Genomic DNA, 19,415 nt, shown 5'->3' on the forward strand with positions numbered 1-19,415 from the left:
TTTGATTTTTATATATATATTTCCTGTCTTTTTTATTGAAATATAAACGTTGGTACCAGCATTTCTTTACTTTCAGCATTGTCCAGAATACTATTCATGTCCATATGTTGAAGGAAAAAAAAAACACCTACGGACCGACCATTTAGCTTCAAAAGGGGGTATCTTCTTTTCTGAGTAAGAACATTATTTATTTTTTCAACGCTATCACCCAACTATTTTCATTTTTTTTCGAAATTAGACGATTATATACGGTATACGGAAAATCGGGAATCAGAACATTTTTTTGTCATCTGCTTGACCACAATATATTTTTTCTCATAGAATTGGGTAGCAAAATATTTTTTAGAAAAAAGACATACCCCCCTTTTTTTAAGTTAAATGGTCAATCCCTTACTGTACTGATATGAATAGTAATTTACTGGAATTGTTTGAAATATAGTTATTGATGCTAACGTAAATATTTTAATCAAAAAGACAGGAAATATGTCGGTGAAACAAAAAGTTCAAATCTAATTGAAATTTAAAGTGCCCATGAACTCTCTGATCATGCACGAGTGATTCTATTCATAAAAAGTGTCCGTGTAACAACTAAAAAGTGTCCGTTTATCATCTAAAAAGTGTCCGTGTAACACCCGTTTATGTACTGTTTTTCTATAGCTCTGCTGGGGGTAAAGTCGTACAACACGCTACAATTACAAAAGTATCTACATTTTCCACGTTTTGCCTCACACCCTATCATGTTCTCAAAAACATCTGGTTTGCCACATTGACAGTTACTTTCAATCTTTCTTGCATATATTCTCACAAAATCGGAACTTGATGTTATTCCTTGAGGAAATGGTGTAAAGTGACCTTTTCCTAAACAAGAAATTAAATGCGGTCTCATATATTTCTCAGTAAAGTTGGTACGTCTCTGTGTGTTGAATTTTCCTTTATCACAATATTCCATCATGTTGGCAATAGCATAGAACACAGTCATATCCGTTTGTTTGCTGTTGTACCTCAGGTAGTTTTACAAGTAAGTTCCCTTTTCCATGACCATAAATTGCTGACAACTGAATTTCCATCGAAGGTGTAAGTTTAAACTCTATACTTTTACTGTCTAACACATAAACGGCACTTCTCCTTTTTAGGTTGAATAGATGTTAGTAACTTACCCAGTGCGACTTTCCTGTATGATTAACTTGAACACGCGGTGTATCCTTACTTTTGAATTTCCCGAAACTTTCAGCCCAGCATTGTTTGTCTTCATCGTAAATTAGCGATAATCCTGTCGGTTGAAATCCAGATATATGTGGAAACTGTTTCGCTATCATATTAATACTTACATACATTTCGGAACATAACTATGATTTATTCTCAAACATAAGTTTGTGTTCAGAATTTAAACTAGAAATCCAAGGCGTATAACTGGTGTTTTTCACGTCTGTATTAACTTTACGTTTTTTTCATAGGTAGTTGACAAGACTTGGTACTCGTTGGAGACACTGGCGGTGATATAATATTCATCTCTTTAGTATCCTCTGAAAATTGCAACATCTTTCCTTTTTTGGTGTCGCACAACTATCAATATCCTGTTCCTTCGATTTGAATTTAAGTTTCTTTCTCGATTTCGGGGTTTCTGTTGTTGATGATTGTCTTCCTGGATGTTTCTGGCATAACAGACGGAGCACTTTGTTGAACAATTTCGGAGTCTGGAGCTGGTAAAACTTCATCATAATCATTCGGTCGTGGTTTTTTCCTTCCTGACTTTTTGTCGTTCCTTTTCAAATTTCTCTTCGAAAGCATTCTAAGATTTATAATTTTCGGCTTATTCTCACTTTCATCACCTATGAATATTTTCGATGCCATTATATGATAACACTGCGCAGTCGATGGACACTGACATGTTTCTTTCGGCAGTAAGGTTACAGCATATACAGTACCTTGGGTTCCCTTCACCATAAATGCTTTCTGCTGCTGTACAAATGTAACATTGCCATTTTCGACTGTTAGACGGGCTAGCGATTTTTGTGAAATATTCGTATCCTTAGAAATCAAAACATTCGGAACGTCGGGAACATTAGTCTGAATAGTCGGACATTGCTCATTGGTAGCATCACTATTAATATTCACACTTTGTTCTTCTCTTTCGAATGGCACACTTTCAGATATATTTTCGGATTCTTCATGATCTTTTTTGACACATTCTCATCTTAACGAATCTATATCGGACATTACGTGTTTCACTATATCATCGGGTTTAATAACACGTTTCGGTATGCAAATTTCGTCTTTCGGAATGCGTGCATGAATAAATTCTGGTCGCAATCGGTAATTTCCCACTCCTGCTAATCCTCTCTGAATTTCGGTAAAGCAGAAGCACTGAAGGTAGTACATGGATAACACAAAACAATCAACGGGAAGCTCTCTATACTTGTTCAATCGTTTAATAACGGCATTCATACTCTCACACGGATTGTTAGTAACTCCAGAAAACGGATCATAAAGATTATCATACTTACTGATTATACACTTTCCACAATGTTATAATATATCCTTTTCAATTTTGTTGAAGTATGTAACAAACGGTTTGGACCACTTCAATATTAGCAACTGCTTTTTCTCCTTGAATTCTTCATCACTTTCACAACGCAGTAATTCCTTAATATTCTGAGATATATAAAAGGCAATGTTAGTTTGATCTGCACCCATCTTCTGTAGGTTAAATTTGGCATCACCAATCAAATGGTTCCAACACATTATGACATCGCAGTTCGGGAAATTCTTTTCTATTGCATTTGATAATCCTGGTTCACGGTCAGTCACAAACGGTAAACACTTTCTATTTAACTTTGAAACACTGATGACACAAAATCGAAAAATTTCGAATGAACCTTTAATTTCTTTTTTCCTTCCATGTATGAGAAATGCTACTGGCATGATAGGGCGATCCTCAAATATGATATTGCGGAACACAAGAGGCGACACATAAAAATCTCCGAGTTTAAATGTTGTATTGTAGAAGAATAAAAACGGTTGATCATCTTCAGTATTTACGTTCATTGCTGATTAACTATCGATATCATCTCCGGTAAAGCTTAGAAGTTAAGTCCGGGAACACTGTAATTTCTTGAATATAACCCTCCATGTCGTAAGCTAACAACATCAGATTGTAAATGTCATCTTTACTAATTCTCTTCTGTTCGTTCACTTTTCGCACGATATTTTCAACTTGTTTAACGTTTCTTGCGTTCATTACACCTTGTTGTACACCAGGAATATCACTGTTTGAAATACTCTCTATACACATCCATGGCTGTTTTATCACCTGTTTGCACAACTTTTTCTATTGCTTTCAACACTGAAGGAGCTGTACGAATATATTCCGGTGCATTATCTCTTTCTTTTCGGTTTCCATGAGTTAAAGGAGTATATACACTTTCTCGTCACCTTCATAATGCACTAGCACTAAATTCTTCTTGTCTTCCAAGTAAAACGTTGTTCTTCTGAATTCTAATGAACCAACTGGTCTACTCCTCTTACCTGATTGTTGACTTATAGAACCTGGTTGTTTTATCTTAAAATATTTCTTTTCTAGCACAGCACTACATATTGTCACTTTTTAACCCATATTGAATCCACGGATATTGGTCACACTTCCAATCATCGGAGTTTTCACATCTGATTAAATAGACCTCGTTGGTTTTTGGCTTTGCTGGTGGCATGTCTGAAATACAAGATGTTTCAGGATTACCCAAAATACTTACAATGTCAAATGTATTAAATGATGAAATATTTTTAAATTTCAAATTTAAGATAAATCCTTTGAAAAATAAAAAAGTTATTAGCATTTTAATTTTGGTCCTGTCATTCGGTCCTGTCATTCGGTCCAGTCATTAGTGTAACCCATTGTTATGCCCCCGCCGTAGTGGAGGGGGCATTACGTTTTACCCTTGTCCGTATGCACGTACGAACATACGTACGTCCGTACTTCCCAAAATTGGCTTCCGTTCTCTAACTTGAGTTTGCCTCAAGCAAATGTTATGAAACTTATACACAATGCTTATTACCACAAAATACAGATCAAGTTTGAATTTTGGTAGCGTCACTCTAACTGTTCTAGAGTTATGCCCCTTTATAAATGGAAAAAATTGCAAAATTTTTAGTTCCCGTTCTCTAACTTAAGTTGCCTTATTACCACAAAACACAGATCAAGTTTGAATTTTTGTGGCGTCACTTTAACCGTTCTAGAGTTCTGCTCCTTTATAAATGGAAAAATTGCAAAATTTTTAGTTTCCGTTCTCTTACTTAAGTTTGCCTCAACCAAATGTTATGAAACCTATACACAATGCTTATTACCACAAAACACAGATCAAGTTTGAATTTTTGTGGCTTCACTTTAACTGTTCTAGAGTTATGCCCCTTTAAAAATGGAAAAATTGCAAAATTTTAGTTTCCGTTTTCTTACTTAAGTTTGCCTCAACCAAATGTTATGAAACTTATGCACAATGCTTATTACCACAAAATAAAGATCTAGTTTGAATTGTGGTGGGGTCACTTTAACCATTCTCGAGTTATGCCCCTTTATAAATGGAAAAAATTGCAAAATTTTTAGTTTCCGTTCTCTAACTTAAGTTGCCTCAACCAAATGTTATGAAAGTTATACACAATGCTTTTTACCACAAAACACAGATCAAGTACAAATTTGGATAGCGTCCCTTTATAGTGTTGTATGCAAGCGGGGGCCTCATCTGTGTCCATGGGGACACATTCTCCATTTATTTTTCTTTATTTTGACATAATTGTCTTGCCATTCTTTCATTTTTTGAAACAGATGATATTATAGGATTAAACAATTTTTCTCTGGAGGTTATTGATGAGTAAACTTGGGTGCTGACTCACAAACTTTACGTTAAAAGCGTCTGATATGTCAACTGGGCTGATTGATTAACAAGCTGAATAAAAGGACTTTAATGCAAAGTGTATGAGCAATTTAGTTGTATGCATCAATAACCTCTAGAAAAATCCTTATAAATCTCAACCCCAAAATTTCTTATTTTCTTTTTACAATTTTAATTTTCTTGGACCCCTATGACTTCATTCATGTGTAATGTCACAGTAAAATTGACATAGTGTTTACATAAGATACAAAAGTTAGTTCGGCAAAATGTTTCATTGTAGTGTGTAAACCAATGAAAAAAATGTTAATGGACCAATCGTATTCAAGAATTTGTAGATATGCAAATCATGTAAGACTAAGGTTTAATGATAAAATGGATCATGCAGGGCGGCTTCTTATCTAAATATTTATCTGGCTTTTGGAATGCAAATTGCAGGAAGTGCAATCAAAGCCCTATTGTCACTGTCTGATGATGATCATCTATATTTCGCCCATCTGCTCATCTGTTATTGGGAGCGCAAATATAATGTGCTGTGTGAGGTTTACTTGCTTTAGATTCTATTCATTCCCATGCCAAATTATTTACAGTATATACTCGGGTAATCTTTTTACAAAGGGAAGTGTATGTGTAATACCAAACTTGTCAAGAAAACCATTTAACCAAAAGGTACTCAAATTGCAGAAAATAGTGCATCAACTGAAAACGAACAAAACGTAAGGAAATATATATTCACAAAAATAGACAATATCACTAATCATTTATAACATTTACAAAGTATATTTGCAAACTATTTACAGTCTACAGTTTCTTTGAAAGGAATATTCTGAATCCTATATATCATATCTAAATTCAAATTATTTCATTCAAACAAAAATATATATTAATTATTTAAAAGTAATAAAACAACAAAGCAATGTGCCGTCTGTGAGACAAGGCGACAATTTAGCAAACATCTGACTGTCATCACATGGGACTGTCTATATGCATGTTCAATACAGAAGGACTAAAAATCTTGTTTAAATAAAGATTTGTCTTACTATCAAATAATAACAATCCAAAGAGCTTCCTTTTAAAAAAAGGAACAATATGTTATGAAATAAGATTAAAAAACTTATTTATCTAAGGTTCATGAAACTATGTACAATAAACCAATTAGGTATGATTATCTAGTTGCAAATAAGGGGCCTTGGTAGACGAGGGTCTACGTTGTCGAACTACTGCGGTTGTGAGTTCTAATCAGGCACGTGGCAGGTGCGTACCACTCCAATCTTAATTGACTAGGATTGTCATTTTTCCTACCGAAGGTCGGGGGTTTTCTCCAGGCACTCCGGATTCCTCCATCAGTAAAAACTGACCGCCACTAAATAATGCAATGGTGCCGAAAGTGGCGTTAAATACTAATCAATCAATCAATCAATCAATCAATTTAATTGCAAATAAGGATATTTACAAACTTATGGAAATTATTTTACTACATAATTATCTTAAAAAATTAAGTTATAATATTCAGTAAAGTAAAAGACAGTACTTGCAATCATAGAAAAATTGCATATCAAAATATCCACTATTTTGTATGGTTCAAACATACAAAAGCACACTGATGAAAGTTCCAAATTGTCCAGTGCATCACTGTTCATATAGTTAATAAAAAAGACAGTTACAACTAAAAAACTTGACATAAAACTACTCATTACAATTAGCCAAAGAGGTGATGTCTATATAAGGCTATAACCCAGGTTGTGTTAAATATACTGATAATATTATTGAGTTTGAGCAGAGATACAATAAATGTAAGAAACATGATATGGCACTTACTGATGCAGATGTTATAATTACCAGAACAGAAAGTAGAACTAAGCGTTGTCAGATCCTTGTAAGCGAAGCGTGGACACAGGTTCTATATTTCAAGCAGATTGTGAAAGAGTTAAAAAAAATCACCAAAACACATGAAAGTTGATTAGAAAGAGTGATCACGACAACAAAGTATCCTGAAAAATTATTTGGTTTAACATATTTGGCTTTTGCATAAGAAAAAAATAAAAAGTTTTTATTCTGAAAACAACACTTCATGTAGTTGACATTCTGAAATGTCAAATGAATGTTATCATCAACACTACGGACGCATTTCATCATTAAACTCTAACAGTGCTACTGTTTCATAAAACATATGTCTAACAAGTTTTTAAATGTTATAGAATTGTCAACAACAACATTTCTTAATATGGTAACCATTTATACTTACAAATTATGACATTAAACAAATTGCCAATAGTACGTGTACTTTACCCTTTATAGGCCAACTATGACATAGATAATTATCAATAATACATGTACTTTAGCAGAGTTTGTGAAAGGTTAGTTCCTAGAAAGGGAAATGCCTATTTTAAAAATGAATTGTTTTGGTTTGAATATTAATCTTTCAGCCTTAATTATAATCATATTTTTGAATATACTGTTGATTCAATATTCGTGTTACCAATTTTCGGGGATTTTGTGGGTAAGGGTTAACCACGAATTTAAATCGAATTTAAACGTTCAACGAAGTTCAAATTAACAATATAATACAATTTTTTCTCAATCCAAAACAATTGGTATCCATGAAAGTAAAAATCCACAGTATTACAATGTGTTGGATCCATACCTTTGGCTGGTGGAATTTAGCTATTGTTTTGCCTTATTTTGACATAATTTTCTTGCCATTCTTTCACATTTTTGAATTTGATGATATTATAAGATTAAACTAGTTTTCTCTAAAGGTTATTGATGCTTAAACTTGGGTGCTGACTAACAAACTTCACGTTTATCGCAAAGTTTACAGTCAGCAATCTAGTTTATGCATCAAAAACCTCTAGAAAAATGTGATTTATTCTTATAATTCTCAAACCCAACATTTGTTATTTTCGTCTTACAATTTTGATTTTCTTATAACCCTACGATTCCATTCATGTGTATTGCTCATGAATATTTCACAGTGCAATTGACTGTTACGAAAGTAGTTTCGGCTATATGGTCTATTAAAGTGTAAACCAAGGAAAACGTTTCGAACAGACCAATCATATTGAAGTATTTGTAGATATGCAAATCATGTAAGAAGTATTATCTAATATAACTATGGTTTAATGATAAAATAGATCATGCAGGATGGTAGTCTTTAAGGGTTTCATATATTTACATTTTTTGGCTTTTGGAATGCAAGTTGCAGGAAGTGCAACTGGAACTCTATTGTCACTGGCTGGTCAGTTGTATTCCAACTATCTTCTTGACCCGTCTTTCACGGTGAGCACAAACAATAAAGTTCTTTGTGAGGATAATTTGCTTTAGATTCTATTCATTCCCATTTCAATAAAATCTGTAAATGTAGCATTTACTCAGATAATCTATTTACATATTAAAGGAATTGCATGTATTACTACACTTGTCAAGAAAACCATTCAATTAAAAGGTAAACAAGTTGCAGAAAATAGTGCACCAACTGAAAACAAACAAAACGTATATAAATAAGTGTTCACAAAACATACACATCATCACTAATTATTTATAACATTTACAAAGTATACTTGCAAGCTATTTATAGTCTACAGTTCTTTGAAAGAAAAAGACTGAATCCGATATATTTTATCTCAATTCAAATTGATTAATATTTTACAAATACCTATAACTTATTCAAAAGTTATAAAACAACAAAACAATCGTACCAAGGCAAACATTTAGGAAACATATGACTGTGTTGTCGTGTACCGTCTAAAACCTTTTTAAATAAAGCTATGTCTTACTATCCTGTAATAACACCTCGAAGAGTCTCCTTTTACAAAAACCAACAATTTGTTATGAAATAAGATTAAAAAATGTATTAGGTAAGGTTCATAAACTATGTACAATAAACAATTAAGCCATTATTAACTAATTGTGTCTAAGAAGTCGAACTACTGTATCACAAGCATGTCAACACTGGTTGTGAGTTCGAATTTGACATGAAGCAGGTGCGTTAGACTTCAATCTAATTGACAAGGATTGTCAGTTTTCCTGTTTTCCTACCCAAGGTCGGGGTTCTCTAAGTTTTTTTGACTGAGTCAGAAAAATTTTTTTTCGTGCAAAGCGAACATTTTTTTTTAGTTTTTCGAAGCTATCAATCAAATTATTTTTTTCAAAATTTACCAATATTAAGTATGGGGAAAATCTGGATTTAGAATATTTTGTTTGTCATCTGCTTGACCACAATCATATTTTTCATCAAATTTGGGATCAGAATATTTTTTAGGAAAAAAACCCAATACCCCCCCTCCCTAGAAGTTAAATGGTCGTTTCCTAAGTCAAAGGAATCGTCAGCTGGCATGAACTGCATGTCCTGTCCTTAAATTCGACACAATGAAGTCCGCTCTGAATAGAATACTTGCATCAAAATCTCAAAATTCTCCTAGAAAACGAGAGTCTGATGTAACTATAAAAGAAGAATCGGCTTTTGTAAGTAATGGCTATTATCGGAGAGTTCCCAGTTCATGCGGAACTTTTTCTCCTAATATAGCTGATAGATCAACCAACTTTAGTTGACTCAAGACTAAAATGAATCCAATCTTTAACGGAAGATGTAGAATATGTGAATCCAAAATTCACTGAGTCAAAGAATGTCCTCACAAGCAGTTTGGTGTCCATTTAACAGAACAGGAGATTGATGAATCAAATTATACTGCAAATATAACATTGTTTACCTCAGCGCAAGAATTTAATAAAGGCAACAGTAGTATACCGCTGTTCGAAATTCATAAATCGATTGAGAAAAAAACAAATCCGGGTTACAAACTAAAACTGAGGGAAACACATCAACTATAAGAGGAGAACTACGACACAACAGAAACACAACATTAAAATGTAACACTCACAGAAACGAACTATAATATAACAATGGCCATTTTCCTGACTTGGTACAGGACATTTTAAGAAAAAAATGGTGGGTTGAACCTGGTTTTGTGGCTAGCCAAACATCCCGCTTTTTTGGCAATGTTAAATATAACATTAAAATGACAACATTACATGACAGGACTACAATACAAATAAATGGGAGAACATAAAGGACAGAGAAACATACGAATAATTGCTAACAAAAGGTGTCAGGTTTAAAATTTAATACGCAAGACGCGCGTTTCGTCCACACAAGACTAACCAGTGACGCTCGGATCAAAAAGGTACGAAAGCCAAAACAAGTACAAAGTTGAAGAGCATTGAGGACCAAATGTTCCAAAAAGTTGTGCCAAATACGGCTAAGGTTATATGCCTGGGATAAGAAAATCCTTAGTATTTAGAAAATTTATAAAAATGACTATATAATAGATATACATGATAAAACCGAAGTGGTGACTAACTACAGAATAAAAACGGATACATAAAACAACATAAACCAGCACATAAAAATTCACAGCCGAGTTAGCCAAAGAGATCAACGCAAAAAAAGTGACGTCACATTTGAATTTCTGAAATTTCCCCAAAATAGGATAGAATTATGATAGAATTCAAGATTTGGTTTATAATACTCATATAACATTTATCTTACAGAGTTTGTTGCAGAAGACTTAGCTTCAATGCCGCAGTTATTGACACCTCTGTTTTAAGACAGTATGTGGTTCTAAATGGTTATATGAATTTGTAGAATCACTTGATCCAGAACTTGATCAAATTACTTATTATGAAAGTCATGTACCATACAAACTTGGTGATGGTAGAGACATATATATATATATATACATGCATATCTATATGTCTCTGATGATGGAAAAACAGTCTACTCATATCAGAAAGTGAAAATCCCAGCAATAATTGGGCCAGTTAAATGTTCAACTGAAACAGATGTGGTTAATTCTGAAATGCCGTTACTGTTTAGTAAAACATCTCTGAAGAGAGCAAGCACTATTCTGGATTGAAGCAATGACAAGGTAACCATGTTTGGACAGTTAGTTGATGTGAACCTAACTTCAAGTGGTCATTACTGTATCGGCATTAAAGACAAGCAATATACAAACAGAAACAAAAATGAAAGTGAAGAGGATTTGTGCATAAATACAAAATTATCTTTTAAGAAGAAAAAGGAAAGTCTATTGAAGTTGCACAAACAGTTTGGACATGCATCATCAGATAAACTTTTATCCCGTTTGCAAAGTGCTTGTTCGATTGGTTCTGAAACAAAGACAATTCTTAAAGATGTCTGCTCAAAGTGTTTAATTTGCCACAAGTTCCAATATCCAAACGCCAAACAAGTGGTTGCCTTTTCACATGCAAATGATTCAATCAGATCGCGATAATGGACCTTCATGAAATTGACCGTAAAATATTATCTACATATACTAGTAATTGACTTATTCAGCAGACTTGAGTGCAGCTACAATCATCAGATGAAAGGGTTCTAACGTTATTGTACACAAGTTCATGCAGATATGGGTTGGTGTTTACGGTGCTCCTGAAGTTGGTGTTTACACAGATCAAGAATGAAAGGGAATTTAATTAACATATATTTAAATACATGGCAGAAAATTTGAACATGTCAGTGAAAACAACAGCTGGATACCGTCCATGGTCCAATGGAGAAGTGGAAATACACAATGCAACTCTTAAAGAAACAATCAATAAAATGAGAGATAGCTCTCACCTTTCATGTGAGACTGCCGTCAGTTTGAGCAACACGATGGGTGCGACATGTGGAGTAGGATCTGCTTACACTTTCGGAGCACCTGAGATCACCCCTAGTTTTTGCTGGAGTTCGTTTTGCTTAGGCTTTAGTTTTCTATGTTGTGTTTTGTGTATTGTTGTTTGTCTGTTGGTCTTTTTCTTTTTTAGTCATGGCGTTGTCAGTTTATTTTCGACTTATGAGTATGAATGTCCCTTTCTTATCTTTCGTCTCTCTTTGGCAGTACGTGCTAAGAACGGTCTTTTAAATGTCTATGGCTATAGTCCATATCAAATAGTTTTAGAAGGATTCCAAACATACCATCATCTATTGTTAACAAGCCTCCTGCATTAGAAGGTACATCAATTAGTAATGTTATGGGAAAGCATTTAGTTGGCTAATATGAGGCTAGAAAAGCCTTTATTGTAACAGAATCCTCTGGGAAAGTTTGAAATGCACAACGTAAGCAAATCAGGACTTTAGGAGAAAAACACAAAAAAAGGTGACAAAGTTTTCTTCCTTCGAGACAATTAGTGGAAAGTACCTGACTGGGTATATTTGGTAAAGACAATGTTGTTGTTTTTGTAGGGTATAGAGGAAAATATGTGCGTGTACATCAAAGTAGAATTAAAAGAGACATTGAAAATGAAAGAAAATAAAAGTTTGAACTTAAAAATGCAGCAAAGTTAACTCCTGTTCGTAACACTCAAGCTGCAACCTATAACTACAACATTGAATCAGATGTACATCAGGAACTAATGTTCTATGAGAGTGATGAACAAGAACCTCATCATAGTGATACTAACAATGACGAGAGCCAAGAAAACGTTGAAGGCTTTGCATACTGACATAGGTGATAGTCATGTTGGTAACAATGTTGCTGATAAAAGCCATAATGGTGAAGATAGTACTGATACTAATGATGGAGACAGCCTTGATTAGGAAAATCAGGCAGATAATGATATACATGAGGAAAATATGGAACATCATGATGAGTCACAAGCAAATGATTGCATGAAATTAAAGAAGGATCAGATGGTGAATTTCATAATTCCTTGTGAAAATGATACAAGAGAAGCAATAATTTTAGGCAGGGCAGGAAAGGCTACAACTGATAAGAAAAGCTGGTCCAACATAGAATACAGATGATTTAAAAGTTGAAAACTATTAGACGACAAGAATGAAGAAATTCTGTAAAGTAATATTGATTCTAACGGTGCTAAAGAGGCTGAACTGGATAACTGAAGAAAACACAATGTGTGTTAAGACGTTGGGGACAATGGTCAAAACTGGTTATCCTTAAGGTCGGTTTATACTATGAAAGAGTTGGAGAATGGATTGGTTAGAAATACTAGATTGGTAAGAAACGGTTTTGAAGAAGATTGCCTAGATGGGATAAAAAAGAAGTCTCCAACATGTAAAAAGCAATCTCTACGACTGATTTTATGAATTATTGCAAATGAAAAATGGTCAGTCAATTCAGTGGACATTAAAACTGCTTTCCTTCAAGGAGGGAAGATGCTAACAGAAGTCTACTTGAGACCTCCCAAAGAAGCCAAAGCAAATGATCTTGCTGACGCATCCTTAAAGTGGTCAGAAAAAGTTTAAGCAACATTGCTAGATTGTCGAGGAGCAGTGTCAAAGATTGATTCATCAGTATATATTCTATTGGCATGCTGAAAAAGGTTTGACCGGTGTCTTAGCAGTTCATGTAGATGACTTTCTTTGGGCTGGATACGCATCTGCATACATATATGATAAATTGTAACTTGGATGGAGAGTTGTCTCATTGGCACTCATACCACATCTTCCTATATCTATGAATAAACAGAAATGCTGCAAAATGGATATTGGTTAATAACATGGAATTAAATCAAATATATACTTTAAATGAAAAAGTATGCGTTTTATTGGAACACTTGAAACATCTTATTAAAAGTCACACAGATAAGGGCACACAATCCTTTTCCGAATTAATCATAATAAGTAATAGTGACCGTCTTTTAAGTTGACCAGTCACATGTTCGGAAAATATCAGCAACATTCAAAACCTTTCTAAATTTTAGGTAAACGTGTTTTCATTGATAATTTTCTATGTTTTCTATGTATTGTGTGCGATTTTGTCCCATGTACATTTACTCCATATCCTTTCATTTTCTATTAATCTACATGTCTAACTGCTCCCCTGTTACAACTTATACGATCGACCATCGTTAAAAGACAGACCCCATATACGCTATATATATATATATACCATTGTTGTGCTGATATTTAGAGTAATAATGAATATAATATGTGTTTTCAGCCGTGTATCGCCTTCACTGGTGATCCAAGGAATGCATGGATCTGTCGTAGAGTTGTCACTTGTTTAGACGTACTTATTAAATAATTATTTCTGTGACTGCATCTTACGATCCTTTACGACAGATAATTTAGCTAATCTGCAATCAATTCCATCTTCATGCCTAATATATCATGTACTGTGTTACAACTTTGTAGATTCTACTGACGAGGAATGGTAACACTAGGCCACCGAAAGCTGAAATTTTAGTTCAGTCTAGTTGGCCGAGTGGTCTAGAGCGCTGGACACAGTGCGGGCGGTGTTGTCACGATATCCCAAAAAGCATGAGTTCGAATAACGGCGAGGGAAGAACTAAAATCTGATTCCGCAAATTTGCAGATTTAACATTGTTGTGCTGATATTTAGAATAATTATGAATATATTTCGACAATTAAGGTCTCTTCAGTGATGCTCGAGACCGAAATATTTCCCCTGAAATCCAAAACCAAATGCAAACCAAAAAGGACCAAAAGTAAAGCCAAACCCGAACAAGGCTTCAGAGCTATGCTATGCATGAGGGTGGTACATTCCTTAATTTGAAATGATTTGGAAATTTTATAACCAGCAAATTTTAATAGAACAGTATCCGTATTTTCATGTACTGGCCTGTTGATGCCCTCGCGACCGGATAACAGCTAGCTCATCTACAAAAGTATATATATTACAATTTGTACGAAAGTTTTGTTCAAGTTCTGAGTATTTGGCAAACCTCTTTATAATTGGATAAAACAAACAAAAACAATGACTTGTATTTACCGTATCATTGTCATATTTGCATGACTGCAGGCATATAACACTGAAAAGGTACAAAGATCGCCATTACAGTATTGAAGGTGGCATATTTTTCTCAGCCAAAAGTCTGCAAAAAAAAATGAATTTCTGGTACTTCTTTCCTTCTAAAGCACGATAGAAAAAATACATACGCGTTTAATATATTTAAAAGAGAGGCGAAAGATACCAATGGGACATTCAAACTCATAAGTCGAAAATAAACTGACAACGCCATGCATGGCTACAAGAGAAAAAGACAGACAAACAATAGTACACAAAACACAACATAGAAAACTAAAGACTGGGCACCACGAAACCCAACAAAACTGGGGGTGATCTCAGGTGCTCTAGAAGCAGATCCTGCTCCACATGTGGCTCCCGTCGTGTTGCTCATGTAAGTACAAACACGGTAATAAGTCTTATTCGGTAGGTCATATTCGGGGAAAACGGGACTGGATTGTAGTTACGATATTTAGAACATATCCAAAGATGATCCATTTTTAAAGATCTTCGAAAATAAAAATGTCAAAGGTTCAGTAAAATCCTTATTTATTTTTAATTTAATATAAAAATCATTTGAAAGCTCGTAAATTTTTTACCTTAAAATTATATTCATAGATGGAAAATTACTATATCGATATTGCCAATCATTTCACCAATAAAAATTATGCGTCTCCCTAGAATTCTGTAATGGATAAAATTCAAAACATACCCGTTCCCTTTACATTATGTTATATTATATTTTATGACAGTTAGGTCATAAAAGGCTTATCAAATGAAAATTTTCACAGAGATTCGTGCTATAACCTCATTATTTTTGCGATCTCTTAAAATCAGAAAATTTATAACGGAATTAAAATTTTAATGGGAAAATAATAATTTGAAAGATTTATAACAAAAAAAAGTTCCTTGTGAAAAGACAACAAATGTCATATTTATTATTCCTCATAGAGCAACTATCGTTATAAAAACAAAATAATTAATCTCTATAGTAGGACAATTTAAAAAAAAACCCAAATATTTCAAACTAACGCACTGCAGAAATGTCAATGCTGAAAATACCGCCTTCATCACAAAACAAAAATAGAAATTTTTTTCTTTTTCAAAAAGCTGGAATTCCAGAGTGATTCAAAGAGGAAAAGTTTGTCTTGTATTACGAACAAATAAAGTATGAACTGTTTAAAATCTTCGACAAAATAAAATATGATCGAGCTAAATTATTAAAATTGCCAAATGGTCCATATGTATATATATATATATATATATAGTTTATCAGATCGTATAAATTCAGAATGAACGATACTTGTAAATGACAAGAAATCTCAATGTTTACCTCTGATCTTAAGCGTAATATTTGGTATAGCTAGTTTTCAAAGGAAAATAGACATACTAACCTTTTTGAGCAGAATTGTTCTCAGTGAAACTAAGAGTTTTAATGTATTTTAATCTATTAATCTAATTAAATCAGTGGATAAAAACATCGTTATCTGACTTCAAAGGATAATAATTATAGCAATAGCAAGGCTTGTCGTTCACTAAATGATAGTCAAAAAATTTCAAGTAGCAGCTCAATCTCAGTATTGAGGGATATAATCGTTTTATTTTTCCCCGAGATACTGACTATTCCCCGACGTCCTTCGAAGGGAAATACATTTTGAAGTTTGTGTCGAGGTAAAAATAAATTGGCTGTACTCAAAATAACTGTTTTATTTTATATACAGAACTGATTAAGAAAAATTCTAGATCCTATTCAAAGAGATACAAAACTGTATCAGCTGTGACGTCTGATAAAACTGTCAAACTATGGATTGTAATATAAACAGCTTTGTGAACATTTGTGGCAAGTTCTTATGTGACACTGCTCGTGTTTTTTCTCTGAAGACGATTACACTCCCCCTCCTTTTTACTTACCAAACACATTAATCATTCATAAATGATTTGATTTTGTAATTATATAATTGTCATATATTCATTCATAATAATTCTTTATTTATTTAAAGAGGATTGTCAACAGACTGGGGCTTCGTGTGGGTCATATATTACACATGTCTGTACAAGAGGAATTAAGGAATATATATAATAATGTCACAGTAACCGATAGATCTGGGTCATGTCTGATCTAGGGACACAGAGAATTTTATAAAGAATTTCAATAAAAAAATCTTCCATCAATCTACATTAATGATCAAAGTGAATTTGTTTTATTTAGTTTCCTTTTTGCTTTGGACCTCTTCCAATCGTTTTACCAAAGAACGCCACTCGATACCTCAGAATAGCACAGAACACCCTTAATGCACTAAAAAAGAAAAACAAAAATACAACAGACCATTTACATTTATAATTAATGACTACTTTTATGATCAATTAACTTTGATTGTCAAGTTACGGAGATCTTTAAATAACTGAAACAAGAGTAAAATATTTCTTTTATGTTCTCATCGTGCTTCGATACCGTGAAATTTGATTTCTGACATGGGAAAAAAGGTCATTGATTCCTGTCATGATTATTGCGCGTTAATTGGTTGTGTGAAATATGATTACGAGGTACATAAGAGTGCACATAGGTCGGTACGATTTTATTTTTGCGGATTCATTGAAAACTACTTTTAGCTTGCTTTAAGAGTTCAGTGCCGTTTACTTACTGAGTCATGGGTTTATACATCTAATAGATAGAACCCGCCAGAAAAACCCGAGAGACATCTAGAAATCAAGATAGTCTCCAACCACAGACAAATGTATATATTGTATACGCCATGCTCCAAATTCAAATTTCAATGAGCCATCATAAGCCACGAACAACTTTAACACCGAATACCATAGATCATGAAAAAAACTCCACACCAAATTCTTTATAGGTTAAAAACCACTTCCGATATATTTTATGACAGTCACTGGAGATGAAATATCACAAAATATCTTACGAGAAAAAATACTCGTAAGTCATGAAAATTCCAGTATAACTCACGATCAATTTTTATCGTAAGCCGCCGGATTTTTCAAGTTGTGAAAAGATTAAAGAGCCCCCGGCGTTTAAGTAAGTAAGGACACTGACATATTCATGTAAAGGGGTTTGACGAGCCTTGTATCATGGCCTAATCTCCTCTTCGTGATTCAGTCTGTCCAGCAGCGAACCAGGATTATAGGCCAGGGTTTAACTAGTTTTATTAATGGCACTGGCTACGATTACGTTGAAACGTAACATAACATAACGTTACGTTGGACACTAATTGCCGTAATGCTAAGTTGGGTTAGGAACCGATTAATTATACGAACGTAACAATAATGTTCGTGTCTACGGTTACGTTGTGTTATTGTTGCGTTAGATTTATTGAACTTTTAACCCACTGAAGTTATATTGCTGAATTCTCGATATGCTTGATTATTATTATTATTATTATTATTATTATTATTATTATTATTATTATTATTATTCAACAAATAATGTTTAAATAGTTTTTAAGTATTAAATATTTTGTTAATGTTCTTCGAGATCATACTACAGTTTAGTAGTGCCAAAGGAGAAGCATGTAGTTCAATGGTTCGATGGTTAGAAGAAAAGTGTTCACTTCTATGTTTTTAACCGCACACCTACCCTTAATTATTCATCTTATTCACTGTCATTATACTTTGAACAATGGACGAAGTTATTCCCAAAACAACATCATGTGATAGCCTGTCATTTTCTGTATTTTCTTTATTTTGTATATTATTTTTATATTCATAGTACCTGATATTAATATATATTTGAATAAAGTTAAATGGTTAGCTTATCAATTACATTTTGTAATTAGGGATTAGCATTGTGTATTATTCGCTTATTGATATGGACTATTGACGGACGAATTCTCATTTTTTGTTTTGGTTAAGTTTAATTTCACTGTAGTTAGTACTTTGTTTTCACGGTTAATTTGAGCGCTACTTTATATTTCTATTATTGGTTAGTACTTTTTGGCGGTTTAATTCCTTTGTTTTATATCTTATGGGAAGACATCGTTTGGCCAAGTTGACAACACTTCATATATTTACCTGTCTGCAATTTAACAACTTTGAAAATTAATATCTTGAATAACAATTCTGTGATTGGAAAGTTTCTTATATATAAGGTATATCTGAATTTACCAGAGATGAAGTGTTAGATGTAACAACTATATACATATATTTTGGTTATTTGTGGAAATGTGCCACTTGCACGATATGTGAGGGCAGTTTTTACATATCCATTATATTTACATATCGTCGTCTGAATAAAATTTACAGAACCCTAGCTTGCAGTTATTTATTAACAAGAGCCCGAAGAAACTGGCTTTTACACTGAATCACATGTTTCCAAAAAAGATTTTGGACGAAAATATATATATTTCAAGAATCAAAAATACTTTTCAGCTGAACTTCGCGGCATGGCAGGCATTGCTGGCTGGTATAACTTCGAAAATGGAAATTACAGAGTGGAACTATTTAGTCTGCAAAACCGACGTGCAGATTGCGGCATCAGTTGTTTGTGATTGCTGCCTAGAGTGGTTACATCAAGGATTTGTATAGTATGCAAATAGTATACAAATCCTTGGTTCCACCAAAAAAGTTTTCAAGTTGTCTTTTAATATATATGTATTTAATTCTTACTTTTCTCAGCATGCATTGGACTGCATTAACGAAACAATAACACAACGTAACCATAGACACAAATATTATTGTTTAGTTCGTAATTAATCGGTTCCTAACCCAGCCTAGCATTCCGGCAATTAAGTGTCCAACGTAACAATAACTTTTT

This window comes from Mytilus californianus, unplaced genomic scaffold (genome assembly GCF_021869535.1).
Source record: "Mytilus californianus isolate M0D057914Y unplaced genomic scaffold, xbMytCali1.0.p SCAF_11, whole genome shotgun sequence".
Taxonomy (NCBI): domain Eukaryota; kingdom Metazoa; phylum Mollusca; class Bivalvia; order Mytilida; family Mytilidae; genus Mytilus; species Mytilus californianus.